Consider the following 15,200-nt stretch of genomic DNA (forward strand, 5'->3'; position numbering starts at 1 on the left):
AGGGCATCACGACGTTTATAACACCGCTGTCATCAGAGAGTAGGGCATCACAACGTTTATAACACCTCTGTCGTCAGAGAGTAGGGCATCACGACGTTTATAACACCGCTGTCATCAGAGAGTAGGGCATCACAACGTTTATAACACCTCTGTCGTCAGAGAGTAGGGCATCACGACGTTTATAACACCGCTGTCATCAGAGAGTAGGGCATCACAATGTTTATAACACCGCTGTCATCAGAGAGTAGAGCATCACATCGTTTATAACACCGCTGTCGTCAGAGAGTAGGGCACCACAAAGTTTATAACATCGCTGTCATCAGAGAGTAGGGCATCACGACGTTTATAACACCGCTGTCATCAGAGAGTAGGGCATCACAACGTTTATAACACCTCTGTCGTCAGAGAGTAGGGCATCACGACGTTTATAACACCGCTGTCATCAGAGAGTAGGGCATCACAACGTTTATAACACCTCTGTCGTCAGAGAGTAGGGCATCACGACGTTTATAACACCGCTGTCGTCAGAGAGTAGGGCATCGCAACGTTTATAACACTGCTGTCGTCAGAGAGTAGGGCACCACAAAGTTTATAACATCGCTGTCATCAGAGAGTAGGGCATCACGACGTTTATAACACCGCTGTCATCAGAGAGTAGGGCATCACAACGTTTATAACACCTCTGTCGTCAGAGAGTAGGGCATCACGACGTTTATAACACCGCTGTCATCAGAGAGTAGGGCATCACAACGTTTATAACACCTCTGTCGTCAGAGAGTAGGGCATCACGACGTTTATAACACCGCTGTCGTCAGAGAGTAGGGCATCGCAACGTTTATAACACTGCTGTCGTCAGAGAGTAGGGCACCACAAAGTTTATAACATCGCTGTCATCAGAGAGTAGGGCATCACGACGTTTATAACACCGCTGTCATCAGAGAGTAGGGCATCACAACGTTTATAACACCTCTGTCGTCAGAGAGTAGGGCATCACGACGTTTATAACACCGCTGTCATCAGAGAGTAGGGCATCACAACGTTTATAACACCTCTGTCGTCAAAGAGTAGGGCATCACGACGTTTATAACACCGCTGTCATCAGAGAGTAGGGCATCACAACGTTTATAACACCTCTGTCGTCAGAGAGTAGGGCATCACGACGTTTATAACACCGCTGTCATCAGAGAGTAGGGCATCACAACGTTTATAACACCGTTTGGCCGTTACTGTTTTAATGTTTTGCCATTTGGAATCGCTTCCGGTCCTGAGCATTTCCAAAGACGCATGTCCCAGCTGTTGGAGGGCCTGAGTGGGGTCATAGTACACGCGGACAATGTGCTCTTGTGAGGGAGGGACAGAGCAGAACATGATGTAAGGCTTACAGCAGTACTGACCCGACTCCAGGAGACTGGCCTGACACTCAATGAAAAATGCACTTTTGCACAATCAGAGGTCTCGTTCTTGGGACACAAAATCAGTGCAGCTGGAATAGAGCCGGACCCAGAGAAGATCAGCGCCATCACAGATATGCCCAGACCCCAGAATGTGGCTGAAGTCAGGACCTTCTTAGGCATGGCCACATATGTGGGTAAGTTCCTCCCACAGTTCTCAGATACAACCAAACCTCTGAGAGACTTACTAGCCAAAGAGAATGACTGGTCATGGGGTCACATGCAACAGGTAGCGTTTGACAAAATCAAAGGAGATCTGGCCTCACAGAGAGTGCTGGCCTGGTACCGTCCCCACACTAAGACAAAAGTATCAGCAGATGCATCATCCTTTGGGCTAGGAGCGGTCCTCACACAGATGCAGGACAACATGGAGTGGCGTCCAATAGCATACATCTCCCGAAGCTTATACGACACAGAGCAAAGATATGCTCAAGTGGAGAAGGAGGCGTTGGCTATCACATGGGCATGTGAAAGGCTCAGCCAATACCTTATTGGCCTGCAGTTTACAGCAGAGACTGACCACAAACCACTGTTGGCTCTGTTAGGGACAAAAGCACTGGACGACTTGCCTCCCAGAGTTCTGCTCTTCCGCCTCAGATTACTGAGGTTCACCTACAAGATGGTATATGTGCCAGGGAAGGCACTGATCACAGCAGATGCACTCTACAGGGCCCCAATTAAACGTCCATTATCAGAGGAGGAGCAATGTCTAGAGGGTGAGGTACAGGTGTCCATTAATGCAATAAGGGACAGTCTACCTGCATCTCAGACCAAACTGCAGCAGATTGCAGAGGAGCAACAACGAGACCACATCTGCCGACAGATAGTGCAGCAGTGCAAAAAGGGATGGCCCAGGCAGGAGGAACTGCCTCAGCTGCTGAAGCCCTATTGGGTTCACCAAAGTGACTTCCACTGTAATGGAGACCTTCTCATGAAAGGACAACGGATATTTATCCCAGAGACTCTACAACCAGAAATGCTAGACAGAGTGCATGATGGACACATGGGGATAACCAAATGCAGACTGAGGGTTCAACAGTCAGTGTGGTGGCTTGGTCTGAGTACTCAGATTGCCAAGCTAGTGGCCTAGTGTGAGGTCTGTACTAAATGTCAACCTTGTCATCCGGAGCCAATGATGGCAACAGAGCTGCCAAAACGGCCATGGTGAAAGGTAGGGGCGGATATGTTCTATTGGAGAAATGACACTTATCTGCTAGTGGTAGATTACTACTCAAGATACATTGAAATAGCAAAGACACCCATAACCACATCAGCTGGTGTTATCAATGGATTAAAGTCAGTTTTTTCCAGGCAAGGGGACGCTGAGGTCCTACAGATAACGCTCCCCAGTTCTCTGCCAGCTCCTTTTCTGCTTTTGCCACAGAATATGACTTCATACATGTGACCAGTAGCCCCTACCATGCACAGAGTAATGGTGAGGCAGAGACAGCTGTGAAAACAGTCAAGGGACTGCTGAAAAAGAACAAGGATCCATACAGGGCTCTGTTAGCTTACAGAGTTACACCACTGCATCATGGGCTGTCGCCTGCCGAGCTCCTGATGGGTAGGAGGCTGCGTTCCCCATTGCCTGTCTCGCCGGCTCAGCTTAAACCCCGGTGGCCTAACAGAAAGGCCTTCGCTGAGAGGGACAAACGTCTGAAACAAACGCAAACTGGAGACTTTAATCGGAGACACCGTGCTGAGGAGAGGCCAGAGCTGCCGAAGGTCAACGCGTGTGGATTACAAACTCAAAGACACCAGCAATAGTGCTGAGGAAAGCGGATGCCCCACGCTCCTATGTGGTGGACACAGGCTCAGGAGAGGTACGAAGAAACAAAACACACCTCAGAGCTCTTCCAGATCTACCAGCCACACAGACCTACCAGCCACACAGATCTACCAGCCACACAGATCTACCAGCCACACAGATCTACCAGCCACACATACCGACGCCACAGAAAATGCACAAAAAGAGGGTGAAGGAGAGAGAATGCTCACAGAGCCACAAGCATGCCCAAAGAGGGATGTGAAGCCACCAGAGTGGCTGAAAGACTATGTTACGTGAAGAGATAACCTACTGCTGGGGAACATACCCAGCAAAAAGAGACTGTACCTAAGTTAATGTTCATACTGTGTGATTTAATGCTTTCATACGGTTTCAGGATGGGAAGTAGCATGTTAGAGAATAATACTGGTTTCCAAATTGCATTTCAGTTATGCTTCAGTGGTTATGCATGTTGAGTTCCTGTTCATGGGAGAGGGGAAGATGTAGTAGGATGTCCCTTGGGGGCATCCGTACCTATGTAGGACATGCAAGGGTTAGGTTAATAAACAGGCTGGAGCTAGAACCTCGTGGTCGCACGGCTTTATTTTAGATCATACTACAGTAGGGTCCTTCAGGGCATGCAAACACACCATAGTTGATAGTTGGTGATACATCCTGCTGGAAGCCTGCATTGTCGAACCGGAGAGGGGTTTTCAGTCTCAAACTGCCTTGATCCTTTGAACACGTTGGGGGCAATGAAACAACGGAGCCCCATTCAATGAAGGGAAGTGAAGTGGGCAGAAGAGCGATTTCCACGTGGAGCTTGGCAAAAGGGGGCATGAATTGTTGACAATTGTAATCCAAACCTCACCTTAAATTACTTGCTGTGACTCACTCAGGTTCTAAACTCTGTGTCAGACAATATTGACTTCATGACCAAAATTATCCTAGTTACACTTTGTAGTCAATTTTAACACTAGAATAAATGTTTCACTCATATCGATGACACATGGGTTGTTTCCAAAGGGATTAGTTTGTTTTTAGAGGCAGTCGTTCTTTAAACCTCTAAATTCAAGGTTTACTTTTGTTCCCTTTTAATTGGTCTGTCTCAAGTGTAGAATGCCCATAATGCATTATCATCGCATCCTTGACTAGACTACTTATTAACGTTGCCTTAGACAAAATTCATAACACTAGTTTTCACTTATAGAACTAAATCCCAAAGTATTTGCTTATCCGTTTCACATATGTCCATGTGCTTTTACGGAGAAAATATAAAGGAGATCTGTACAATATCCAAGTAAAGGACAATAGAAAAAAAAGCTCAAACAAATGCAGCTTCTGTATTGTCCAGGTTCAATGTTTGACTTGGCTGAAGTTGGCTAGCTAGCTAGTAAGTGACAAGAACGTTATTGATTCTATTTAGAACGAACAACCACTCCTTTTGCATAGCTGGAATGGAAAAATTATTATTGACTTGGTCGTGCCTGTAGCAACGTGACCAAAATAACAAACAAGCAGATTTTTATCTGAACTATATATTCTGGTGGAAGAATGAAATTGTATGAATGGACTTTATCAAAATAACATTTCAATGAAAATATGTAATTCATTGCTATTTTAATATGTGTTGGCAACAGATTTCTAAAAGCAACAAGGCATGCGAGGCAGTGTTATATCTTGAATACAGTCCCAGGTAAATGGGTTGACAACACCATTTACCTGTGAGTGTACTCATGATACAGCACTGCCTATTGTATTACTTATTCTCAAAAGTTCTGCCTACAATCATTTCTTGATTCAACGGTTAGAGTGAATTCAAAATAAGTGGGGCACTTTTTGCATTTCTGTCTTCTGTAACCTCTTTCAACATCTAGCCCAACACATGATACCTTTCTGAAATACTCTACATGTTTCCTAATCACACAAAATTGAATTGTCATTGGGATACAATTAGGACTGTAATAATGGTGGCCCAGTGCAGTGGATCCCAAATGTAAACTGGATGTCTTTCCTCCATTGGAAAAGCCTATAAAACTTTACCACTGTAGCTACTCCATGCTGTCCTACATTAGCTTAGCCTCGTCGGAACCATCCTGATCTTGCGAGCTTACATTCTGTTTCACAACATGGATACAGTTTGGCCACAGCCAGATTCAAACTTTTTAAGCCCGTCCTTTCTGTTCACTGCGTGGCCGGACCAATCAGTGTCCTCTGATAATCTGTGGAGGTGGTTTAGTTGATGACAACCAGTGGTATAAAGTACCTAAGTAAAAATACTTTAAAGTATCAGTTAAGTATTTTTTGGGAGTATCTGTACTTTACTGTACTATTTATATTTTTGACAACTTTTACTTTTACTTCACTACATCCCTAAAGAAAATATTATACTTTTTACACATTTTCCCTGACAACCCAAAGTATTAGTTACATTTTGAATGCTTAGCAGAACAGGAAAATTGTGAAATTCAATGGCTATCATTAATTTTTTAAAACAAGAAAAGGGTGCCGTCTGCTTTGCTTAATACAAGGAATTTTAAATGATTTATACTTTTACTTTTGATACTTTAGTATATTTGAGCAAATACATTTACTTTTGATACTTAAGTATATTTAAAAACAAATACTTTTAGACTTTTACTCAAGTATTATTTTACTGGGTGACTTTCACTTTTACTTGAGTAACTTTCTATTAAGGTATCTATACTTTTACTCAAGTATGACAATTGGGTACCCACCATGATCAGATTCAAACCGTTTAAGCCCCTCCCTTCCGTTCACCGTATGGCTGGACCAATCAGTATCCTCTGATAATCTGTGTGGGTGGTTTAGTTGGTGACAACATCGAAGTCGAAAACCATAACAATAATCAGCAGCAAATGCAATGAGATAACAATGAGGCCAGAGATAGCCAGACTTGTAAATTGGGCTAAGGAACAGAAGTTGGGTTCTCTGAAAAACACAAACAATGCGTGCTCTACAAGCCATACAGTGGATGAAGGTGCACCAAGAGCGTGGTGAATGGATAGACGTGGTTATGGACAGCAAGGAAGAAGGAGCCCCATGCGACTGGGGTCAAGAATTGTGACTTGCTTTCCTCTCCAGAGCAGAGAGCCCTTGAAAGGAGTGGTAACTGGAGTGGCAATAAGTCTGTGACATCCACCGTTTGGTGCGACGCAGAAAGGTCGGTAATGGCTAAAATCAACACCATTGCACTCCACACTGCCCTTTCCCACCTGGACTAAAGGAACACTTATGTGAGAATGCTGTTCATTGACTACAGCTCAGCGTTCAACACCATAGTACCCTCAAAGCTCATCACTAAGCTAAGAATCCTGGGACTAAACACCTCCCTCTGCAACTGGATCCTGGACTTCGTGACGGGCTGTCCCCAGGTGATGAGGGTAGGTAGCAACACATCTGCCACGCCAAACCTCAACACTGGAGCTCCACAGGGGTGCGTGCTCAGTCCCCCCTGTACTCCCTGTTCACCCACAACTGCATGGCCAGGCACGACTCCAATGCCATCATTAAGTTTGCAGACGGCACAACAGTGTTAGGCCTGATCACAGACAACAAAGAGACAGCTTATAGGGAGGAGGTCAGAGACCTGGCCGTGTGGTGCCAGAATAACTACCTATCCCTCAACGTAGACAAGACTAAGGAGATGATTGTGGACAACAGGAAATGGAGGACCGAGCACGCCCCCATTCTCATCGACGGGGCTGTAGTGGAGCAGGTTGAAAGCTTCAAGTTCCTTGGTGTCCACATCAACAACAAACTATCATGGTCCAAACACACCAAGACGGTCATGAGGAGGGCATGACAAAGCCTATACCCCCACAGGAAAATGAAAAGATTTGGCATGGGTCCTGAGATCCTCAAAAGTTTCTACAGCTGCAACATCGAGAGCATCCTGACTGGTTGCATCACTGCCTGGTATGGCAATTGCTCGGCCTCTGACCGCAAGGCACTACAGAGGGTAGTACATACAGACCAGTACATCACAGGGGCTAAGCTGCCTGTCATCCAGGACCTCTACAACAGGCGGTGTCAGAGGAAGGCCCTAAAAATTGTCAAAGACCCCAGCCACCCCAGTCATAGACTGTTCTCTCTACTAGTGCCAAGTCTAGGACAAAAAGGCTTCTCAACAGTTTTTACCCCAAGCCAAAAGACTCCTGAACAGGTAATCGAATGGCTACTCAGACTATTTGCATTGTGTCATCACATTTTATGATGACACAATATCACATTGTATGATTTTGAAGTAATTAATATGCATTTTATTGCATGACATAAGTATTTGATCACCTACCAACCAGTAAGAATTCCAGCTCTCACAGACCTGTTAGTTTTTCTTTAAGAAGCCCACCTGTTCTCCACTCATTACTTGTATTAACTGCACCTGTTTGAACTCATTACCTGTATAAAAGACACCTGTCCACACACTCAATCAAACAGACTCCCACCTCTCCACAATGGCCAAGACCAGGGAGCTGTGTAAGGACATCAGGGATAAAACTGTAGACCTGCACAAGGCTGGGATGGGCTACAGGACAATAGGCAAGCAGCTTGGTGAGAAGGCAACAACTGTTGGCGCAATTATTAGAAAATGGAAGAAGTTCAAGTTGACAGTCAATCACCCCCGGTCTGGGGCTCCATGCAAGATCTCACCTCGTGGGGCATCAATGATCGTGAGGAAGGTGAGGGATCAGCCCAGAACTACACGGCAGGACCTGGTCAATAACCTGAAGAGAGCTGGGACCACAGTCTCAAAGAAAACCATTAGTAACACACTACGCCGTCATGGATTAAAATCCTGCAGCGCACGCAAGGTCCCCCTGCTCAAGCCAGCGCATGTCCAGGCCCGTCTGAAGTTTGCCAATGACCATCTGGATGATCCAGAGGAGGAGTGGGAGAAGGTCATGTGGTCTGATGAGACAAAAAACTCCACTCGCCGTGTTTGGAGGAAGAAGAAGGATGAGAAGGATGAATACAACCCAAAGAATACCATCCCAACCGTGAAGCATGGAGGTGGAAACATCATTCTTTGGGGATGCTTTTCTGCAAAGGGGACAGGACGACTGCACCGTATTGAGGGGAGGATGGATGGGGCCATGTATCGCGAGATCTTTGCCAACAACCTCCTTCCCTCAGTAAGAGCATTGAAGATGGGTCGTGGCTAGGTCTTCCAGCATGACAACGACCTGAAACACACAGCCAGGGCAACTAAGGAGTGGCTCTGTAAGAAGCATCTCAAGGTCCTGGAGTGGCCTAGCCAGTCTCCAGACCTGAACCCAATAGAAAATCTTTGGAGGGAGCTGAAAGTCCGTAATGCCCAGCAACAGCCCCGAAACCTGAAGGATCTGGAGAAGGTCTGTATGGAGGAGTGGGCCAAAATCCCTGCTGCAGTGTGTGCAGCTGGAGATCACTGTGATGAAGCTCGGTATTAATAATGACCCGGACATCCTCCATGGATGTTGCCAGGTTGTTTTTCGGTAGCCTATATTCTTGGCGGCTGAACGACAAGTGACAGAATATGCTGGCATCAACAGTGTATTGAGAAAACCTAATGGGGATGGTTGTGGATGAGGTTCACATCTAAAAAAATTGTAAATATAACTACATAATTTGAATGAGTCTCGCTACGTTGTACATTAATTGGACTCTAGCTTGCAGCTCGCTAACTAGCTAGCTGTAGTGCATAAGTCAAAATTAAATGCCCAACATATCTGAAAACATATTCTTATTCTAGAAAACAATGAGATACCTTTACAATTGGTTTACCATGTTATTATGTTATATTTTAATATTATCGAAATATCATAGCTCTTTTGTCGTGTCTATTGCATCAAGAAATAAGGGTACTTTTTTACAATTTGTCTCAACAAGATGTCACAGACTGTTTCATTCCCGACCACGGCAGTAGCGGTTCACCTTATGTGAAGAGGAGCTGGCTGCATGCCTCTGTGTCACAACTTGTGTACAGATTCGTCATGCTTGGTGACATCACTGACATTGCAACCGGCGTCAGAAATACATCCAGGGGCTAACCTCTACAGAGGAAGCGTTTCCCGTGCCATATGCCAGGTTGCAGAAATGACTACACATACAAAGTAAAGCAAGGGAGAACATAATGACTCGGTAGTACAGTGTCCGATGCATCCAGGGGTGTAATCATTACGCCGATTCTGTTGCAAAACGTTTCAAAAAAGTTTTGCAACAGAAACCGTTGACTCCAAACGGAAACGGAAACGAGAGATATACGGTGTCCGTCATGAATACACCCAGGTCTAGTGAGGGGGACCTAAAAAAAATAACATAATGAAGCAAGACTGTAGCTCTGTTGTTCTACAAGGCCTATGGTCCTAGCCAATATGCCTACAGCACCCTTCTACTGACCTTGTAAGTCATTGCCACTCTTTCCTCATGGTTGGCACAGAGTCTTACCTGGACCAGGTTTTGGAATGGGAAGGGAAAGAATATACCCCTTGACTTACACCTGGGACACCTCAACTTCTTGATGTCATTGTTGAAGGGTCCAACCATGACAGAGACAGCAGACAGGATTACCAAGTCCATTGGTGTCTTAGTTTAGATTTATTCGGATACTCATTAGCCGACGCCAATGGCGACAGCTAGTCTTACTGGGTCCGAAGCATAACGAAAAAGACAGACAAAAGACTTTACAATTTATATTCATTTAAAAACATTAACATGTAGTGTGTGTGCATCTATCAGTTCCACATACATGTCAGTACATACACATAACAAGTAGGTCACATGTCAGTACATACACACACAACCAGTAGGTCACATGTCAGTACATACACATAACAAGTAGATCACATGTCAGTACATACACACAACCAGTAGGTCACATGTCAGTACATACACATAACAAGTAGATCACATGTCAGTACATACACATAACAAGTAGGTCACATGTCAGTACATACACACAACCAGTAGATCACATGTCAGTACATACACATAACAAGTAGATCACATGTCAGTACATACACACAACAAGTAGGTCACATGTCAGTACATACACACAACAAGTAGATCACATGTCAGTACATACACACAACCAGTAGGTCACATGTCAGTACATACACACAACAAGTAGGTCACATGTCAGTACATACACACAACCAGTAGGTCACATGTCAGTACATACACATAACAAGTAGATCACATGTCAGTACATACACACAACAAGTAGATCACATGTCAGTACATACACACAACCAGTAGGTCACATGTCAGTACATACACACAACAAGTAGGTCACATGTCAGTACATACACATAACAAGTAGATCACATGTCAGTACATACACATAACAAGTAGGTCAAATGTCAGTACATACACACAACAAGTAGATCACATGTCAGTACATACACACAACCAGTAGGTCACATGTCAGTACATACACACAACCAGTAGGTCACATGTCAGTACATACACACAACCAGTAGGGGACATGTCAGTACATACACACAACCAGTAGGTCACATGGGGGAGAGGTGTTGTGCCATGAGGTGTTGCTTTATTTGTTTTTGTGAAACCAAGTTTTCTGTTCATTTGCCGCAATATAAGATGGAAGGGAGTTCCATGCACTCATGGCGCTTTATAATACTGTACGTTTCCTTGAATTTCCTCTGGACCTTAGGACTGTGAAAAGACCCCTGGTGGCATGTCTATTGGGGTAAGTGTGTGTGCGTGTCAGTTGATTATACATATAAGTTGTAAGTTCCAACACTTGAATGTCTCTTATGAATGAAGAACAAGACACTCTGTTCTGGGCCAGCTGCAACTCAACTAAATTGGGGTGGCAGTGTAGCCTAGTGGTTAGAGCGTTGGACTAGTAACCGGAAGGTTGCGAGTTCAAACCCCGAGCTGACAAGGTACAAAATCTGTCGTTCTGCCCCTGAACAGGCAGTTAACCCACTGTTCCCAGGCCGTCATTGAAAATAAGAATTTGTTCTTAACTGACTTGCCTGGTTAAATAAAGGTAAATAAAAACTAGGTCTTTCTTTGCAGCACTTAACCGTATGACTGGACAGTAATCAGGATAAGAAAAATAATAATAATCAAGATCAGATAAAACTAGAGCCTGCTGGACTTGCTTTTATACAAAACAAAATGCTCTTAGTTTTAGAGATGGACACGTTTATTTCTGGCCACCCATTCCAAAACAGACTGCAAATCTTTATTAAGGGTTTCAGTGACTTCATCAGCAGGGGTTGCTGGTGCGTATATGTTTGAATCATCAGCAAACATGGACACACATGCTTTGTTTAATGCCAGTGGCAGGTCATTGGTAAAAATAGAAAAGAGTAGAGGGCCTAGAGAGCTGCCCTGTGCTACACCACACTCTACATGTTTGACTTTAAAGTAGCTTCCATTAAAGAAACCCCTCTGAGTTTTATTAGATAGATGCTGTAGCTCTGAATCCATGACATGTTAGGGGTTGAAAAGCCATAACACATATGTTTTCTCAACAAAACAGGTTATGGTCAATAGTATCAAAGTCTGCACTTAAATATAATAGTACAGCTCCCACAATCTTCTTATTATAAATTTCTTTCAACCAATCATCAGTAATTTGTGTCAGTTCAGTACATGTTGGGTGCCCTTCTCTGTAAGCATGCTGAAAGTTCTCAATTTGCAGAAAGTCAGCAAGTCAGATGTACAGACAGACTCATTAGCCAGTCCCTTTGCCCCATCTCTTTCAACCATACAGTTTTTCAATTCCTCATCAATCCATTGAGCCTTAACAGTTTTAACAGTCAATTTCTTAACAGGTGCATGTTTATCAATAACTGGAAGAAGCAATTTCATAAATTCATCAAGTGCAGCATCTGGATGATCCTTATTGATCACATCAGACCAACAAATACTATTAAAACCTCTTAAGGAGGCTGTGAATTTTCGCAGCTTTTTGTTAAAAAATCGCGCAAAATTTCAACATCCTGCTAGTCATGCCAGGAATATAGTATATGCATTTGATTAGTATGTGTGGATGGATAGAAAACACTCTGAAGTTCATTAAACTGGTTAAATGATGTCTGTGACTATAACAGAACGTGTGTAGGAGGCAAAATCCCAAGGAAAACTGTTCACAAAAAACACAAAAAAATATCAATCCGCCAGTCTCTGTATTGTCTATGGCAAGGGAAAATAGATAGCGACCGGTTTACAGTTCCTACAGCTTCCGCACGATGTCGCCAGTGTTGGAAATTGTATTGAAGTTCATCCTTGGTCAAATGAGTAATAGGCACTTCCTGTCATTGGGTATACCGGAGGAAGTTGTGAAAGGTAGAATATGGACGATGATATCAAGACTTGCTGCTATTGAATACAGATCGCCCCGTGATCAATTTGATCGTTTATTAACGTTTACTAATACCTAAAGTTGGATTACAAAAGTAGTTTGAAGTGTTTTGTCAAAGTTTATAGGCAACTTTTTTAATTTAAAAAAATGACGTTGCGTTTTGAAACAGAGTTTTTTCCTGGATCTGACCATGTTCATAAATGGATAGTTTGGGTATACATGGACCGATTTAATCGAAAAAAAGACCCAATTGTGATGTTTATGGGACATATAGGAGTGCCAACAAAGAAGCTCGTCAAAGGTAATGAATGTTTTATATTTTATTTCTGCGTTTTGTGTATCGCCGGCTACGCTAATTATTTTGTTTACGTCCCCTTCGTGTATTTCTGGGGGTTGCATGCTGTCAGATAATAGCTTCTCATGCTTTCGCCGAAAACATTTTAAAAATCTGACATGTTGACTAGATTCACAACGAGTGTAGCTTTAATTGAGTACCCTGCATGTGTTTGAGTTGTATCGAGTACTATTAGTTGGCGCTCTGGAATTTCCGCTGATTTTGATACCTGTACAGGTATGTACAGGGACCGCAGCCCTGTACAGGCAGCCATCATCTTCATAAGAGCCACTGCAAAATATTTTGTATGATCTCTTATACACTCAGCCTTTGGAACTTTGGCTTTCCTGGAAATAGCCACTATATTGTGATCACTGCATCCAATGGGTACGGATACAGCACAGTTCTATAGTATTGGTAGAAATGTGATCAAAACATGTGGATGATCTTATTCCTGTAGTGTTTGTTAACACCCTGGTAGGTTGATTAATAACCTGAACCAGATGACGGGCACTGGTTACAGTGAGAAGCTTCCTCTTGAGTGGACAGCCTGATGAAAACCAGTCAATATTCAGGTCCCCAAGAAAGTAAACCTCTCTGTTTACATCACAGATACTATGAAGCATTTCACACATATTATTTAGATACTGACTGGCCTATAGCAATGCCCCAAAAGAGAAGGCTTTAGATATGCCAGGTGTAGTTTTTTTCCAACTCAGCCCCTATTGAAGATACAGTGGGATAGTGGTCATGTTGCACTTCCGAAGGCTTCCACTAGATGTCAACAGTCTTTGTTTCATGCTTCTACTGTACAGGGGGGCTGAATGAGAGGGGAATGAGTCAGAGGTCAGGCAGAGAGCCACGGGCTCGTGACGTGCGGTCATGAGAAAGTTACCTCTCGTTCCATTGCTTTTCTACAGACAAAGGAATTCTCCGGTTGGAACATTATTGAAGATTTATGATAAAAACATCCTAAAGATTGATATTGTTTGATATGTTTCTACAACTAGTAATATAACTTTTGGGAATCTTCGTCCGACTTTTCCGCTGAACTTGCCTGCGCCTTGTGAGTTTCGATTTGTTTACTAAACGCGCTAACAGAAGGAGGTGTTTTTCGACATAAATTATTAACTTTATTGAACAAATCAAACATTTATTGTGGAACTGGGATTCCTGGGTGTGCATTCTGATGAAGATCATCAATGGTAAGTGAATATTTATAATGTTATTTCTGACTAATGTTGACTACACAACATGGCGGATATTGCTATGGGCTCTGAGCGCCATACTCAGATTATTGCATGGTATGCTTTTTTCGTAAAGTGTTTTTGAAATCTGACACAGCTGTTGCATTAAGGAGAAGTTTTTCTAAAGTTCCATGTATAATAGTTGTATCTATTATCAATGTTTATTATGAGTATTTCTGTGAATTGATGTGGCTCTCTGCAAAATCACTGCATGTTTTGGAACTACTGAACATAACACGCCAATGTAAAAAGATTTTTAGATATAAATATTCACTTTATCGAACAAAACATACATGTATTGTGTAACATGAAGTCCTATGAGTGTCATCTGATGAAGATCATCAAAGGTTAGTGGTTCATTAAATCTATATTTCTGCTTTTTGTGACAACTCTCTTTGGCTGGAAAAAAGGCTGTGATTTTCTGTGACTTGCTGGTGACCTAACATAATCGTTTGTGGAGCTTTCGCTGTAAAGCCTTTTTGAAATCAGACACTGTGGCTGGTTTACCTATAATTTTATTTTTAAAATGGTGCCTAATACTTGTACGTTAGAAATTTTGGATTTATGAGATTTCTGTTGTTTGAATTTGGCGCCCTGCAATTTCACTGGCTGTTGGCGAGGGGTTCCGCTAGCGGAACGGGGTTCCCAGACTTAACTGACTTGCCTAGTTAAATAAAGATTTTAAAAACCAGGCACAATACTTTTGAAGGTACTTAGGGCACGGGATGTCATCACATAACTATAACTACACTCCACATTAAATTCTGAATTCCTACTGCTTGCAAAATAAAAATGGTCAACTATAAAAATGTTCGTCCGGACTTTCAAGAATGCCTGAATAGCTTCGCCTTACTCTTCTAGTTGGCTGGCAGGTTTCACCATTCAATTATTTCAGATCTACAAGACTGCAAGTTTCACCATGGTACGGACCGTGGCATATGAGAATTATTAGAATATAGATAGATGGAAGGGCATACAGGCTGTCGCCAATTTATGAATGCGCAACTTGCCTAAATGGGTAATGGAAACACTTCAACCACTAAACATTTATTCAACACTA

At 43.1% G+C, this 15,200-nt stretch overlaps 1 protein-coding gene across 2 annotated transcripts in view; it reads left to right on the forward strand.

Moving 5' to 3' along the window:
• Positions 1-15,200, forward strand: part of LOC135558457 (UDP-N-acetylglucosamine transporter-like) — a 36,694-nt gene that overhangs the window by 3,871 nt on the left and 17,623 nt on the right. The window lies entirely within an intron of this gene.

Source organism: Oncorhynchus masou, chromosome 17, assembly GCF_036934945.1.
Source record: "Oncorhynchus masou masou isolate Uvic2021 chromosome 17, UVic_Omas_1.1, whole genome shotgun sequence".
NCBI lineage: Eukaryota > Metazoa > Chordata > Actinopteri > Salmoniformes > Salmonidae > Oncorhynchus > Oncorhynchus masou.